General features: G+C 35.6%; 1 protein-coding gene across 1 annotated transcript in view; it reads left to right on the top strand.

Moving 5' to 3' along the window:
* Positions 1-788: 788 nt before the first annotated feature.
* The window catches only part of LOC106088278 (myosin heavy chain 95F), a 168,585-nt gene continuing 150,905 nt past the window's right edge, over positions 789-18,468 (top strand). Inside the window, exon 1 of the mRNA XM_013253708.2 lies at positions 789-1,609. The gene's annotated coding sequence lies outside the window, so the exon portion shown is untranslated. The remainder of the gene's footprint in view (positions 1,610-18,468) is intronic.

The following is an 18,468-nucleotide window of genomic DNA, read 5'->3' as shown; positions in this document are numbered from 1 at the left end:
AATTAAATGCTCACGAAATGGGCCGAATCAACTCTGCTTCCATACCGTTGTCTTTGTTGTGTGTTGTTGTTTGACTTTTGTTCGTGTTCTGAGAAATAAAAGAGCCTTTTCGATTTCGCAATAATTTAATAGGCATTTTTGCTGCGAATGAAGTCAGTATTATACATTAGAGTAAAAATTGCATTTATTTATATCACATGTTTTTAACTTATATGTTTTTTTCATATGGAGTTTGACAGTTGTTCGGGTGTAAAGCTGATTAAAGTACCGACCTTTACAGACGTGGCCTTTTTTTCCAACTCAATACCCTCGAGCACAGCGGTTGTTAATAATTTATGTCGCATCATGGTGAATGCTTTAAACACGACCTGTGTAAACTAGGCCTCTGCTGCGCCTGCTCATGTATGTCGGTATTTGGTAGTAGTACAATTAAGAATACTAGTATTTGGTATTCTATTTACCTGTGGTTTCTGCCATTTTCACAGATGTGTGTTGCCAGATGTGTATGTTTTAAAGATTAACAAAAAGTACTCTTACCAGGTTTCTCACAAATACTTACTATTGATGAAGACACGTTAGTTGGAAATATAAACGAACACAAATAACACAGGCTTATTTAAATGCTTATTTCACATATGACTATTTATATTGTATGAACGGGAGTATTAGACTTTTTGCCTTTCTTCTTGAATTCCCTTGCAAAACCTGGCCTTCTGGCAACACTGTGATTTTCTTTGGAAAAGTAAATAAATAAAACAGGTAAACAGCGCAAAAGCAAACAGCGCGCTCAGTTCAGTCACAGTTAAAACGAAAGATCAAACGTACGTTGGTTTGGTGGACGGAAAACGCGTTTAGTGTATCCAACCGTCCCCCATATTCCCCATAAGTGCTGATTACATATCCACCGCTGTGCAATAGTGCATCGATTTATGGCCATCAAAAAACAAGAAAAAGAATTAGCCAACTGTGGATAGATAGCAAGAAGCCTTGCTTTGCTTTATTTCTCGGTACGTCATTCAGCATTGAGTCGAGTCAGCAAAATTGCTAAATACAATAAAATAAATTTTGTGGTGTATGAGAGAGTGTAAAAAAGGCAATAAGGAGCCCAAATAAATATTTAAATATGTGTTAATTAGTGTTGAAAGTTTGACATTTTATTTTAAATTGGAATTAAAGAATTTTTTCTATTCTAAGCGCTAATTGCGAGCCATAAATTTACGCGTGTGTTTAAAGAATTCAAAGCTCTTTGGAAAGATATTGTAGCTATATTTATAAAGATATTAACTATCCATCTTTGTTCCAACGACCAAGTGAAGTAATTCTGTGCGTGTCTCCCTCTCCAAGAAAAAAAAAACAAAAGATCATCATCTAACATCAGCAGAAGTTAGAAGGCACATTAATTGTTATTATACTATTCCACATTCTTTCTATTTCGTTTGTGGACAAAGAAGTAAAAAAAAGGAACGTCATTAAGTTGGTTTTTTTGTGGACGTCATCAAAGACATCTTTCAATTGTATCCCAAGGCACCAGCAGCGTTTACTGCTTTTTCTTCAGAGCAACATCATCATCATCCATTGCCTGCTGTGTGTGTTCTCTGATTGGCAACAGGTAAGTTAGTCTTGTGACGCCAAGCTGATGGGTTGCATTTGTAGCTCATTTTTATTCAACTCTATCCTTGTTGCAATGTTAGCTATCTATTTATAAACTTCTATAGCTGCCTAACCTGTTGATGGTAGCTGAAGGAATGACTTTATTGAAATTTGGTGATACACATTTGTTCTGCTCGAAGATTTATAGGAATTTTAGGTCTATGGGAATTGTATTTTTTCTTATTGGAAAGAATTCCCAAAGTTTTATCATTTCATTGGAAAGGCATTGAAGATAAATATTTTTTAGCCTAACTTACTCTTAATATGATTTTAGGAGTTCTGCAAGTATTGACAGAATTTTTTAATAATTATTTCGAAATGTTGTTCAATCAATTACTTAAGAATTTGAATAGAAAATCTCGTCGAAATCTTTTTTCTAAAACATTTGTTTAAAATTAGTTTTTAAGGAAATATTCAATTAAAAAAGCCATTGAATTAATTAATTTCCAACACTAGAAATCCCAAAACTGGTTTATAAAATATTTTAATTTTTATAAGTTTCCACCTACCCTTCAAACCAGTCATTTTGACCAGCTTAGCAAAGTATTGGAGAAAATGAGTAGAAAATCGAGGCGCCTGGAAAGCCTTCAATAAGTCGAAAGCCTCGAGGAATCCTATGAAACGACATGAATGGTTGAAACCACAGCCAGGGGACGGTCCCTAAAAGCAAAAAATGCAAATTTGCCCATGAAAATTCCATTAAGGAACAGGGGCAAACTTCTTACATATCAATGAGTGCTGTCCGATTCATGTTTAAGCATTAAGCTTAAATAAGGGGCCTCCTTTTTATAGGCGAGTCCGATCGGCGTGCTGCAGTGCGACACCTCTTTTGAGGAGAAGTTTTTACATGACATAGTACCTCACAAATGTCGCTAGCATTAGGAGGGTATAACCACCGCTGAACATTTTTATGGTGGTTTTGCCGGCGTTCAGCTTCATGGGCTGACATGCTAACCTCTGCGCTACGGTGGCCTCGGTCCCTAAAAGTAGTCGACCTAACAAGGAAAACATAAAAAATTTGGGAAAATTTTTCGTTATTTCTCAACATAATCTCCTTTTAAATTAGTATTTTCAGTAATTTTCTAAATTCTATTTTTACAGAAAAATTTGTTGAAATTTTATTTTTTCAGAGAATTTCGTTGAAAATGTATTTCTATAGAAAATTTCGTTGAAATTTTATTTTACAAAAAATTTCGTTAAAATGTTATTTTCATAAAAAATTTGTTGAAATTTTATTTTTATGGAAAATTTCGTCGAAAATTTATTTTTATACAAAATTGGTTCGAATTTTTTTTTATATAGGAAATTGCGTGGAAATTTTGATTTAGTAGAAAATTACGTTGAAATTTTATTTTTATAGAAAATTACGTTGAAATTTTAATTTTATAAAAAACTACGTTGACATTTTATTTGTATAGAAAATTACGTTAAAATTTTATTTTTATAGAAAATTCGTTGAAATTTTATTTTATAGAAAAATTTTGATAGAAAATTTCATCGACATTTAATTTTTATAGAAAATTTCGTCGAAATTTTATTTTTATAGAACATTTCATCGAAATTTTATTTTTGTAGAAAATTTCGTTGAAATTTTATTTGTTATAGAACGCTTCGTCGAAATTTGAAAATTTTGTCGAAATTTTATTTTTTATATAAAACTAGCTGAAATGGGGCCCGCTTCGCCTTCTTTTACTTTATATGGAACACAATTATCGTTTGAACCATACCAAGAAAGTATAATATATGTATATCGCTTGGATAAAAGTGTAACAATATATTGGGTTGCCCAAAAAGTAATTGCGGATTTTTCATATAGCCGGCGTTAACAAATTTTTTCACAGCTTGTGACTCTGTAATTGCATTCTTTCTTCTGTCAGTTATCAGCTGTTACTTTTAGCTTGGTTTAGAAAAAAGTGTAAAAAAGTATATTTAATTAAAGTTCATTCTAAGTTTTAATAAAAATGCATTTACTTTCTTTTAAAAAATCCGCAATTACTTTTTGGGCAACCCAATAAATGCCTTAATCTGAATTCCATATGATATTTATTGTTCTACTATGAATTCGTTTGGAGGGTTTAGGGTTATCTAAGTTTTGATTGTTCAATGTACCAGATTCTTAAAGGATTTTATTTGAGCCCGATATTCTCATATGGATTTTAGTAGTAAGAAGCACCCCAGGGTGGTGGTTGGTTGGTTTAGGGGGTGGAGTGGATCCCCAGAAACGTGGTCCCGAAAGTGGGTATGAATTTCGTGATCTACTCCCAAATACCTTTCATTTAAGTCCCATATTGCCTTGACCCGTCAATATGTATGTCTGATTTAGGGGTGTTTTCGGGGTGAGTTGGTCTTCAGACATTTGGCCCTGAAAAAAATATCCGAATCGTGCTCTTCTCTCAAATACCATTTATTTTAAACCCATATTGTCATTGGTTAGAGGGAAGTTTATGGGATGAGGCGTACCCCAAACACTTGGCCGCAAAATTGGTTATCATATTCGTTTTCTAATCTCAAATACCTTTCATTTGGTGGGTAAATTTAGGGCCGGGGCAGTGTGCCAAATACATGTTCCCACACTTGGATATCAGATTCGTATTCTACTCCCAAATACCTTTACTGAGCCCCATATTACGATAGTCAATAAATAATTTTTGTTTTTGGGTGTTTTTTGGGAAGGGGTAGACCCCCAAATTTGTCCCGAAAATTGGTATCAACTTCCTACTCTACTCCGTAATAATATTCATTTAAGCCCCACATTGACCTGGTCGATAAATATTTCCGATTTAGGTGTGTTTTGGGGAATGGGGTTGTCCCCCAAACACTTAGCCCTGAAAGTAAATCAGCATCGTGCTCTATTCTCAATATCATTTATTTCAATCCCATATTGCCATTGGACTCAAAGTTGGATATCAAATTCGTTTTCTAACCTCAAATACCTTTCACTTAAACCCCTTATTGCAAAAGTCAGCAAATATGCTCGCTTTATGGAGAGCTCCACTCTCATTAGGACCGAAATTGCCATGGTGAGCAAATACTTTCTATTTGGGTGGTGTTATGGGGTGGGTTGGCCCCATAGAAACTTTTTCCCGAATGTTGATATCAGATTCGTGAGGACCTTTCATTTGAGCCCCATATTGCTATGCTCGTAAATTTGTGCTCCTTGGGGGAGGGGCGGCCCCCAAAGCACTTGGTTCCACTTTTGGATATCATATTCGTATTCTAAACTCAAATACCTTCTAGTTGAGCCCCACATTGCGATGGTCAGTAAATAAATCCTGTTTGGGGGTGTTTTGAGGGAGGGGCGGCCCCCCAACACTTGGGGGCCGATTTAGGAGTGTTTTTTGGGGGTTGGGGTGGTCCCCCAAATACTTGGTCCAAAATTTGGGTATCAGATTAAATACCTTTCATTAGAATCCCATATTGTCGTGATTGGTCTATATATATATTTGGTAAGTTTTGGGTTGGGGCGTCCCCCCTACGTACCACATCGGAAATATGGATACCAATTTTTTGTTTTTAGGTTAATATAAGAGAGCACACAAAATTTTGCTTAAATCGCACCACCCATCTCCGAGATATGGAGTTTCTGAAAATAAGGGTAAGGGGGAGGGTCCGTCCCCACTTCGGATATCAAAAAAAGTAGTACCCTATTTTCACCACGGGATCATTATGCACCATCTGTGAAAATTTCAAGAAAATCGGTTCAGTCGCTTTTAAGTCTATACGGAACAGACAAGCAAACAAACACAAATAGATTTTTATATATAAGACTAGCTGGACAGGGCCCGCTCCGCTGCGACTTCTTTCACTCTCTTATTTTATCTGAGCCCTATACGGTCACGTCAGGAAATAAGTCCAATTTGGGGGTGGATTTTATACTTTTCATTGGAGCCTTATATTGCTATGGTCGGTAAATATGTCCGGTATGGGGGTGATTTTGTTGGTGAGGCGGATCCCGGATCTGATTCGTGCTCTGGTCTCCAATACCTTTCATTTGAGTCCGATATTATCATTATTGGTTTATATTCCATTTGGCTGGCTTTGGAAGTGGGGCGACTGGCGTTTTTGAAAATGGGGGTAAGGGGGAGGGTCCGCCCCCCCTTCGGAAATCAAAAAATGTTGTACCCTATTTTCACCGGGGGCTTAAACTCTACCATCTGTGAAAATTTCATGAAATGTTAATTTTATAAAAAATTTTCGTTAAAATTTTATTTTTATAAAAAATTTCGTCGATATTTTATTTTTGTAGAAAATTTCGTCAAAATTTTAATTTTATAAAAAATGTTGTCGAAATTTTATGTTTTCAGAGAATTTCGTTGAAAATTTATTTTTATAGAAAATTTCGTTAAAATTTTATTTTTACAAAAATTTCGTGGATATGCTATTTTTATAAAAAATTTTCGTTGAAATTTTATTTTTATAGAAAATTTAGTTTGAATTTTTTTAAGAAAATTTCGTTGGAATTTATTTTTATAGAAAATTTCGTTAAATTTTTATTTTTATAGAAAATTTCGTCAAAATGTTTCTTTTATAGAAAATTTGGTCAAAATTTTTGTTTTAAAGAAAATTTTGTCGAAATTTTATGTTTTTAAAGAATTTCGTTGAAGTTTTATCGAAATTGTGTTTCTAAAGAACGTGGCAAGCTCCGCCTGCCGACGTCAACATGGCCACCAAGGAATAAAATAATTGCAAAGGCCATAGAGGGGAGGATTTTGGAGTTTGTTTGAAAAAGCTTACAGCGAACAGTGTGGTAATAGTAGTTGAGATTTCACATAGGATTTGTGCTTATGATCTCAACTATAATCACTACGAACAACAAGCTGTGAACTGCAGGCCGGTCAGACGGACGGACATAGTTCACGATGGTGCCGATGTCTATTTTTAAACAATTATCAAAACGCGTCCACCAGTGGGGTGACATGTGTCCTGCCTTGTCTGAGGAAACTGGCAATTTCTTTTCTTCAAGACTCATTTAACAATCTCTCCATTGGGTGTTTTACATTCGCTTGGTCATTAAGCTTGACTTGAAAAACAATGGAACAGAAATTGATTCGCATGACCGGCTGTTAAAAAGCCAAACAGATGAAAAAGAAAATTTGTGGAAAATTTGTTTTTTATAGAAAATTTCACGGAAATTTTGGTTTTTCATCAAATTTTTATCGTACCTCACTCCAAATTCAAAACGATGACAGGCAAAAACATTGTCAACATTTTTCTTGGGCCATAAAAAACTACTTTGTTCGATCCGATTCTTTCACATATGTATGTATGTTTGACTGCTCGCACTTTTTCAGTAGTGTTTTCAAGGTATTTAGATTCCTGAGAAAAGACGACAATAAATCTCACCACACCATTAAAACCTTAAATAGTTCCAATGTTACGCATTTGGATTAAACACGTTTCATGTCTATTTTTAAACAGCGCTATCAACAGAATTCTCAATAACACGTGAGTGTAATGTGTGTGTGCTTCAGTCTGCGTCGTCATAAAACATGCGTCGCCACCGGCCGGCATTTGATGAAGAGTAAACTGCGTGCCAAGTTGCCTATAGTACAATAATTTAACTAGACAGACAAGTGAATGAACGCACAATTTTGTCTTTTGTTTATAGCCGCGCCAACAATCTTCGCCCATGATCAGTCACAGTTGTTTGGATTTTTTAACCACCCAAAGGAGGTGAAGCCAGCAAATGGGAGGTTAGATCGCCCATAGGAAATATGGAACAAAGATGGACGACTATGAATTTCTCTGAATTAGTTGTCTGGCTGGTTGCCGGACAGAAAAAATTATTCATTTCTGCCTATAAAATCATTCATACTTTTGATTGTCAGTGTAAACTGTGGACAGGTTAATGTGCACGCGTTGTATCTGTCAATAGAACTTCCGTTTTGTTAGTTGCATGGAATCAAAAATCTACGCTTGGCTGATTCTTGGCTATTTTCGTCATTGTGTTTATTTTATTTGTTGTTTTGTTTATCATTAGTGTTGTGGAAGAATAAAGCTCATATCCGAAAAGGAAATGCTTTTGGTTCTCAATACATAAAGCAGCTGGATAAAGTACTCAGTACGCGCATTCAAACAACAATAGGGGGAGTTTAATGTTATGTTGAATAACAACTTCAAAAAAGATTCTCAATACGAAAAATTTGTCAGACTGAGACCTTTGGCATTTGAACGGACATTCTCAGTAGCTGTTGATATTTACAAAGAGTGTGTGAGAGTATTTTTTTCTATCAACAATTTCTTTTATGTTATACTAGCCGAACCGGGCCCGCTCCGCTGCACCTTCTTTAACTGTCTAATATCTTTTAAGGGTGGAGACACTTCGCCCTGAAAGCGGATATTGAATTCGTGCCACTGTATGACGCTGAACGCGGTCGAATCCTGGCGAGAACTTCGAACAAAGCGGTGTTTATTCCCTCTTAATGCTGGCGACATTTGCGAGTTACAATGCCAGGCATAATCATTTAAAAAAATTGCCCCAAAGAGGTGTCTCACTGCGGGACGCCGTTCGGACTCGGCTATAAAAAACGTCCCTTATCATTGAGTTTAATCTTGAATCGGAAAGCACTCATTGATGTGTGAGAATTTGCCCCTTCTCGGTTGCTGGTGGAACCGACTCAAATATGGAAATCAAATTCGTACTGCACTTCCAAATCCCTTTAATTTGAGCCCCATATTACCCTGGCCGGTAAATATGAAACGTTTGGAGAGTGTTTTGGAGCTGGGGCGGCCACCGGCACTTTGCACTGAAAGTTAATATCAAATTCGTTCTTTGTTCCAACGGAAATGAAGTTCAGTTTAGGGGGTGCTTTAGGGCGTACCCCAAAATACTTGGCTCCAAAATTGGATATTAAATTCGTTTTCTACTCTCAAATACCTTTTATTTGAGTCCCACATTTTCATAATGGGTCAAATAACCCATTTGACGCAATTTTAATGTTATATTCGTAATCTACTACCTAATACCTTTCATTTGAGTTCCATATAAGTATGGTCGGGGGTATTTGGGAGTGGGCCATTACTTGGACCTAATGTTTTATGCCATATTTGTAATCTACTGCCTAATACTTTTCATTTGAGTCCCATATTGATTGGTCTCCAATACCTTTCATTTAATAACTTTATTGTGCTCATCGGACCACTTTTGGATATGGGTGGCGTTTTTGCGGTAAAGCGGAGGGTCCCCCTCCACCTGATATCTTAAAATTATACAGCCTATGTTTCCTTCCAGATAAACGTACACAATCTATGACAATTTTAAGTAAATCGGTTAAGCCAAGTATCATATAGTCATAATGGGTCTAATGGCGTTTTTGAAGGGTGGCATGACCCCCTATACTTCGATTTGATTTTGTATGCCAAATTCGAATACCTTTCATTTGAGCCCCATTTTGAAATAAACGTCCAATATGTCTGTTTGGGGCAGTTTTGGGGTTGGGGTGGCCCGATGGGAACTAAGATTAAAATTTAATTACCATATTCGTATTCCACTCTTTAATACCTTTCATTTGATACCTATATTGTAAACTTTTGTTTTTAGGTTGTGTTTTTGACATAAGGGGGAGGCTCCGTCCCCCTTCTGATACCGAAAAATTATATTGCCTATGTTTCCTTCCAGACCAACCTAAACAATATGCGAAAATTTCGAGAAAATCGGTTCTGCCGTTTTTCAGTCTATACGGAACAAACAAACCGAGCCCCTTCTATCCGTGATTGGCTAATGTGCCCATTTTGGGCGTTTTTGTGGGGGTGGGGTGACCCTCGATACTTGGACATGAATTTGTATGCCAGATTCGTTATCTACTCCCGCATACTTTTCATTTGATACCCATATTGGCCTTATTGGTTCAATTTTGATTTTGGGTGATGTTTTCGGGGTAACGAGGGAGGGCCCGCCCCTTCCGTTTTTAAAAAAAATATAAAGATTATTTCTACTTCCTGACCATATTCGTAATCTACTCACGAACACCTTTCATTTGAGTCCCATATTGTCATGATCGTCAAATAAACCTATTTTAAGGGGTTTTGGGGCTGGGGTGGCCCCCTAGGTACTTGGGCTCTACTTTTTTTGATGAAATTCGTACTCTACTCTTGAATACCTTTCATTTGAATCCCATATTGTCCCGATCGGTCGACTTTTATTTTTGGGTAGTAATTTTGGGGTAAGGGGGAGGGTCCCCCTATGTTTCCTTCCAGACCAACCTACACAATCTGTGAAAATTTCATGATAATCGGTTCAGCCGTTTTTGAATCTATACGGAACAAACAAACAAACCGACAAACAAACACAAATTAAATTTTATATATAAGATGTATTGGGTTGCCCAAAAAGTAATTGTGGATTTTTCATATAGTCGACGTTGACAAATTTGTTTACAGCTTGTGACTCTGTAATTGCATTCTTTCTTCTGTCAGTTATCAGCTGTTACTTTTAGCTTGCTTTAGAAAAAAAGTGTAAAAAAGTATATTTGATTAAAGTTCATTCTAAGATTTATTAAAAATGCATTTACTTTCTTTTAAAAAATCCGCAATTACTTTTCGGCAACCCAATAGCAATGCATTCTCTCTCACTCTGTCTCTCCGAGTGCACATCTTTGTTTTAGATCTCACAATAAGCAAACATAAAATAATGTAAAGAAAATTCCCTCTTTTTTAAAATTTTGTAATTTTTAACAATTATTGACCATCATTTTGTTATTGACAAAATAGTAACAGCAGATGACATTGACAGCATAACCCCCCACCAACTCGTATGAAATGTCAACGAAAGATGACAACCTATGTTCGATAAGATACCGAAGAAGACAAGAGATCGTATCATGTTTCGATAACCAACCTGCTATTGTTCACATCAAATGGCAATTATTTTTTTAAACATTAATTAAGACTTTCATCGAACGAGCTCAAAGAAAAGACTGCAAAATACAGCGGTCAAAAAAAGTATTCATCATTAGCAAAATTGATAATAAATTCACTTATTTTGGGTAATTGAAGAAAATTTAAAGTAAACAAATAATGCAGTTTTATGCAATAGTTTATTTTTCGTAATATGTTTTAAAATAAATTCAAAAAATAAACTTAATTAGCGCAAAAAATGCAATTTTATATAATAACACCAAAAACAGTATTCATCATTGATGTGCTATCATCAAAGTCAAATTCAAATATTATTTGGGAATCCCCCTTTTCTGTTTTATTTAGTAAAGGAGGCTTTGCCCTTGACAGCAAATATTTAATTTCATTGAAAATATAGTTTTTGTCAAAATGGGTCGTAAGCAAAACGAGGTTTCTGATGAGGTAAAAGTTTTGATAATAAAACACCACAGGAATGGTTTAACTCAAAAAACTATCAGTGAAATATTAAATAGACCACGATCTACTATACAATCCATCATCAGAAAGTGGACAGAAACGAAAACTGTTGACAATAAACCAAGATCTGGTCGACCAAAAGCACTTTCAGTTGGAGATGTGCGTTGGCTAGTGCGGCAAGTTCAGAAAACTCCGAAGACAAATGCGACCATTCTTCGTAAAAACACTATGGAATATTTAGGGAAGGAAGTTACTACACAAACAATTCGAAATACACTCAAAAGGCATAGTTACAGAGGAAGAACTGCACGTAAGAAGCCCTTTATAAATAAAATAAACCGAGTGAAAAGGCTAAACTTCGCAAAAATGTATGTAAAACAGCCCGAATCATTTTGGAAAACAGTCATTTTTGCATACGAGAGCAAGTTTAATCTTTTTGGGTGCGATGGAAAGGTCATAGTGTACAGAAAACCAAATACAGAGCTTGAAGAACGAAACACAGTTGCTACTGTAAAACATGGTGGAGGTGGTTTAATGGTTTGGGGGTTGTATGGCGGCTTCAGGAGCGGGAAATCTTGAAATTATTAATGGAGTAATGGATCATAAGTATTACATTGACATTTTAAAGAGGAATTTAAAAGATAGTGCTGTAAAACTTGGGCTTGGTAATAACTTTCAATATTATCAAGATAATGACCCCAAACATTCTGCTTTAAATACCAAGATGTGGATGCTGTATAACTGCCCCAAAGTCATTAAAACTCCTCCTCAAAGTCCCGACTTGAACCCAATTGAACATCTTTGGGAACATCTCGAACGCAAATTGAGAACGCGCAATTTTTCGAGCAAGAGTCAAATGCAACAGGTGATAATGGAGGAATGGACTAATATAGACCAAAATATAACCGCTAAATTAGTCCAATCGATGTCAAACCGTTTAAAAGAAGTTATAAGACGCGGTGGTCGAATAACAAAGTATTAATTTTTTTAAATTATGTTATTTATTTTTTTGTTTTTTTGCAATGATGAATACTTTTTTTGTTTAATTTTTTGTGTTCAGCTGTAAAATGGTCCTTTTTGTTCCAATAAATACTATTTTTTTCTTTAAAAACAATGAAATTGTGTACATATATATCACACAAGCACTACTGCATCATTAGTTTAATATGTTTTTATTCCAATTGTCTTTTGTAGACTTATTAAAAAAAAAACATTGAATGATGAATACTTTTTTTGACCGCTGTAGATCCTATGATCATTTAAATATGAATGTGGTAGCGTTAGTAGTGCTCACTTTCTATATTTAAGCAAAGACAAAATGACTTTTGTAAAAATCTTCTGCTTATAAACAAAACGTATAAGAAGATATTTCACGCGTAACAAACATCTTTCTTTTTCGCTGATCGTTATTGGCTAACCTTAACACAGTGCTCCAAAATGAATTCGTAAACATGATTAATGAGAACATTGACATTTTAAATTCCAAAAATTCAACGAAAAAAAAATACACACACACACATCGGTAAAAATTTCAAAGGAAATTACAGTGCTAAAACATTTTTACAGAGCCATTGAAAGCTTTTAGGGGGTAATGTGTCAAGACGTTATTTTTAAATTCATTTTTCAAATTATTGTCATAAATTTTTATTGTTTTTTAAAGTATCAAAATTGACAAATCATTGCAGCAGAGCTAAATACTCAAATTTATATTAATTTTATTATGATGTGGAATAAAAGTCAGGAATCCTATTAGGACTGCTAATAGGATTCCTGACTGGTCATTGCAACGTCAGGTCTTTGACGTCGCGCTGGGTGCAGGAAGAGCCAGACTTCTGGTGGATATGTGATGAAGAGGAGATTTGAAGACGGTTGTGTCACTGGCCCGCAATTACAAAAAGAAGACACAGAATAATGGGTTTACTACACCTCTTTCCGATGCAGGATTGCCTACAGGCTCTTACCCCTGTTGTTATTCTTGAGTTCTACAGAGGCCTTAGTTAGTTGACTGGGTCATACGCTTGACGTTGAGTTTGTTCTTCTTGTCGTAGGTTTGGTACTCTTTTCACTTGAACAACAGCCAAATTCTATATAAAAAAAACATATAAGCTAAAAACATGTGAAATAAATAAGTGCCTTTTCACGCTAATGGCTTAAAAGGAGCACTTAAAAACATTTAATCCATGTAACATTTAAAATGCATGTAAGATTGAGCTAGTACAAACAATTTTAAAAAATTATATTTTGTTAAAGTTTTTCGCTATATTTCCGAAAGCTGAACAGAATACTTGTTCTTTATGCGTTAGTTTCGTTTCTCTGTCCTTATTTTCTGCCTTGTATCTTTCTGTGGTATATGTTCATCTATTTTTATACCCTCCACCATAGGATGGGAGGTATACTAATTTCGTCATTCTGATTGTAACTACTCGAAATATTCGTCTGAGACCCCATAAAGTATATATATTCTTGATCGTCGTGAAATTTTATGTCGATCTAGCCATGTCCGTCCGTCTGTCTGTCGAAAGCACGCTAACTTCCAAAGGAGTAAAGCTAGCCGCTTGAAATTTTGCACAAATACTTCTTATTAGTGTAGGTCGGTTGGTATTGTAAATGGGCCATATCGGTCCATGTTTTGATGTAGCTGCCATATAAACCGATCTTGGGTCTTGACTTCTTGAGCCTCTAGAGTGCGCAATTTTTATCCGATTGGGATGAAATTTTGCACGACGTGTTTTATTATGATATCCAACAACTGTGCCAAGTATTGTTCAAATCGTTTTATAACCTGATATAGCTGCCATATAAATCGATCTTGGGTCTTGACTTCTTGAGCCTCTAGAGTGCGCAATTCTTATCCGATTGGGATGAAATTTTTCACGACGTGTTTTGTTATGATATCCAACAACTGTGCCAAGTATAGTTCAAATCGGTCCTTAACCTGATATAGCTGCCATATAAACCGATCTTGGGTCTTGACTTCTTGAGCCTCTAGATTGCGCTATTCTTATCCGATTGGAATGAAATTGTGCACGACGTGTTTTGTTATGATATCCAACAACTGTGCCAAGTATGGTTCAAATCGGTCCATAACCGGATATAGCTGCCATATAAACGGATCTTTGGTCTTGACTTCTTGAGCCTCTGGAGGGCGCAATTCTTATCCAATTTGAATGAATTTTGGCACGTACTATTTTGTTATCATATCCAACAACTGTGCCAAGTATGGTTCAAAGCGGTTTATAACCTGATACAGCTGTCATATAAACAGATCTGGGGTATTGACTTCTTGAGCTTCTAGAGGGCGCAATTCCTATCCGATTTGGCTGAAATTTTGCAAGACGTTTTTTATTATTACTTTCAACAACTATGTCAAATAAGGTACAAGTCGGTTCACAACCTGATATAGCTGCCATATAAACCGATCTGGGATCTTGACTTCTTGAGCCTCTAGAGGTCGCAATTATTATCCGATTTGCCTGAAATATTGTACGACGGACTCTCATGACCATCAACATACGTGTTTATTATGGTCTGAATCGGTCTATAGCCCGATACAGCTCCCATATAAATCGATCTCTCTATTTTACTTCTTGAGGCAAAAAAGGGCGCAATTCTTATTCGAATTGGCTGACATTTTACACAGGTCTCCAACATATAATTTAATTGTGGTCCAAACCGGACTATATCTTGATATCGCTCTAATGGCAGAGCAAATATTTTCTTATATCATTTTTTTTTGCCTAAAAAGAGATGCCGGGAAAAGAACTCGACAAATGCGATCCATGGTGGAGGGTATATAAGATTCGGCCCGGCCGAACACAAGGGTGAACACAATGGACCTAAGGTCTAGTAACGCAGCGGTCCATTGAAGAGGCTAGTAACCCAGATTGCTAGTCGCGTGCCCTCCAACTTAACCTAACCTAATTAATTTTAAGTACAAATTAAAAATGGTATAGAATTTTAAGTAAAAATTAAAAATTTTACAGATTTTTAAATTCGATGAATTTTCTATGGAAATCAAATTTCTGTGAAATTTTATGAACATGAACATTAAATTTCAAAAAAAAAAATCCATGAAAATCAAGTTTTGCTAAATTTTACGAGACTTAAATTTCCATAAAAATCTAATTTCTATTCCAATAAAATTGCAAATTTTCGAATATTTTTTTTTTTTTTTTGGAAAACAAGAAATTTTTATCGAATCACCTTTTGATGAAATTTCCACAAAAATAACATTTTTCTACCAAAATTATAAATTTCGGGAAAATTTTCCATGAAAATCTTATCGACAAAAACATTTATTTTCTATAAAAATCTAATTCCGACAAAATTTTCTATTAAAATCAAATTTCAACGAAATTTTCTACAAAAATTAAATTTTGACAAAATTTTCTATAAAAATCAAATTTCGACGAACTTTTCTATAAAAATCATATAACGACGAAATCTTCTTATATATAAAAATTTATTTGTGCTTGTTTGTAGGTTTGTTTTTTTTTTTTTTGTATGTTTGTGTGTTCCTTATAGACTCAGAAACGGCTGAACCGATTTTCTTGAAATTTTCACAGATGGTGCATAATAATCCTGTGGTAAAAATAGGGTACTACATTTTTGATATTTGAAGGGGGGCGGACATAAATCTTACCCTAATTTTCAGAAACGCCATATCTCGGATATGGATGGTGCGATTTAAGCGAAATTTTGTGTGCTCTCATAAAGTACCCTAAAAATAAAAATTTAGTGTCCAAATTTTGGATGGAGTACCAAGGGGTCCGCCCCACCCTAAAACTTACCAAACATACCGACCATGACAATATGGGACTCAAAGAAAAGGTATTTGCGAGTAAAATACGAATCTGATATTCAAATGTGGGACCACGTTTCTGGGGATCCACCCCTTCCCCTTCCCCAAAACACCCCCTAAACAAGACTTATTTACTGACCATGGGAATGTGGGGCTTAAAAAAAGGTATTTGAATGTAGAATTAAAATCTGATATCCAAATATGAGAGCAAGTGTTTGGGTGGCCGCCTCTCCCCAAAAACCTCCCCGACAGGGGACACATTTACGACCGTAGCCACATGGGCTCAAATGAAAGGTCTTTGGGAGTAAAGCACAAATCTGATATTAATATTCGAGAAAAGTGTCTACGGGGCCACTCCATCCCCACAACACCACCCAACCCCCAAAACACCCCTAAATCGGACATATATCGATCATGGCAATATAGGACTCAAATGAAAGGTATTTGCGAGTAGAATAAGAATATGATATCCAAATGTGGGATCACGTTTCTGGGGGGTGGACCCCTTCCCCAAAACACCCCCCAAACAGGACTTATTTACTGACCATGGGAATATGGGTCTTAAATAAAAGGTATTTGAGTGTAGAATTAGAATCTGATATCCAAATATGGGACCAAGTATTTGGGGGGCAGCCTCTCCCCAAAAACCTCCCCCAAAGGGTACAAATTTACGACCATAGCCATATGGGGCTCAAATGAAAGGTCTTTGGGAGTAAAGCACGAATCTGATATCAATATTTGGGAAAAGTGTCTATGGGGCCACACCACCCAATACCCCAAACCGGACATATTTGCTAATGAGATTTGAAAACGAATTTGATATCCAATTTTGAGGCCAATGGTAATATGGGGTACAAATAAATGATATATAGATATATGAGAATAGAGCACGTTGCTGATATATTTTCCGGGCTTAGTGTTTGGGCGACCACCCCAATCCCCAAAACACCGCTAAATCGGGCATATTTACCGACCATGACAATGTGGGTCTAAATGAAAAGTATTTGGGAGTAGAGTAAGAATTGATACCCATTTTCGGAACTAATTTTCTGGGGGTCGACCCCTTTCCCAAAATACCCCACACACAGCAATTTTTTAGTGACCATCGCAATATGGGGCTCAAATAAAGGTATTTGGGAGTAGAGTACGAATTTGATATCCAAATGTAGGACCATGTATTTAGGGCATCACCCCTTTCCCAAAACTCCCCCAAAGGGAAAAAATTTTTCGGCCATGCCAATAATAACCTATTTTGGGGCCAGGTGTTTGGGGGACGCCTCATCCTGTAAACTTCCTCGTAAGCCAATGTTTAAATAAATGGTATTTGAGAGAAGAGCACGATGCTCATATTTTTTCAGGGCAAAATATCTGGGAGTACACCTTAAATCCAAACTTAAATTCGTAGACCAATAAAGATCATATGGGATTCAGATAAAGGCACTTAAACTGTTAGTCAAGCGATATACTATTTTCGAAGCATGGTATTTCACTAAAAAATCTTTAATTGTCGAAAATAAATATTCCACGGAAACTTTTGTTCCATATAAAGTAAAACAAGGCGTAGCGGAGCGGGTCCGGGTCAGCTAGTTTTCTATAAAAATCCAATTTCCATTACATAAAAATAAAATTTTGACAAAATTTTCTATAAAAATATAATTTTGACGAAGGTAACAAATTTCGGCAAAATTTTCTATAAATGTCAAATTACGACGAAATTCCCTATGAAAATCAAACCGCAATGAAATATTCTGTAAAAATCAAATTTCGACGAAATTTTCAATGAAAATCAAATATCGACGAAATTTTCTATAAATATCAAACTTCGACGAAATTACTATGAAAATCATATTTCGGCGAAATTTTCTATGAAAATAAATTTTCGACATTTTCTACGAAAATCAAATTTTGACGAATTTATAAAAATCTAATTTAATTTTTCAAGTTTTGTTTGTTTCTCTTTCGAGACGAGCTCAATGATCGCAGATGCAAATGGAAAAGGAAAGCCAAAGATAGCAACACACACCAACCACAATGGGACGCGTTTCGTCTTTGGTTAGAAGACTTTTCAACCATATTAGGTGGGATGGCTTCAAGGGCCACGTGTTGGTATGTTTTACTTGAATCGTATTAATATCGAAAATGGATCTATGGTACAATTACCACATTAAGAACACTATGGGACGCATTTCGTTTTTGGTTAGAAAACTTTTCAACCATATTAGATGCGATGGCTTCAAGGTCCGTACGTTGGTGTATTGCATTTGTATCATATTTTATTGCAAAAACGCCTCTGGTACAAATACCACATTAAACACAACCCGACAACCCTGTCTATTAGCTGTACTTTTCCCAATGCATGTGTTTTCGTGTAATGACAGATTTGTTGTCTGCAACAATTACGCTACTTCCATGGTGCACATGATTCTGTGCATCTGTTGGAAGTTGTATTGATGGCTTTGAACGCTAGACAACGGCAACGCCTCTCGCTGTTATTCTAATTCCGACAAAATTTTCTATGAAAACCTAATTGCAACAAAATTTTCTTTGAAAACCAAATTTCGACGATATTTTTTATGAACATCTAATTTCTTTAAATATAGTTCAAGTCTGTCTTGACTAAAAGCGAGAAATAAAGAATAAATATATTTTTATTTTCTATTTAAATCGAATTTCGACAATTTTTTTTTAATTTTCGGTTTGCTTCT

The sequence above is a fragment of the Stomoxys calcitrans genome, chromosome 2 (genome assembly GCF_963082655.1).
Source record: "Stomoxys calcitrans chromosome 2, idStoCalc2.1, whole genome shotgun sequence".
In the NCBI taxonomy this organism is placed as follows: domain Eukaryota; kingdom Metazoa; phylum Arthropoda; class Insecta; order Diptera; family Muscidae; genus Stomoxys; species Stomoxys calcitrans.
Note: the sequence above shows the minus strand (reverse complement) of the source record. Positions and strands in the feature narration are given on the sequence as shown.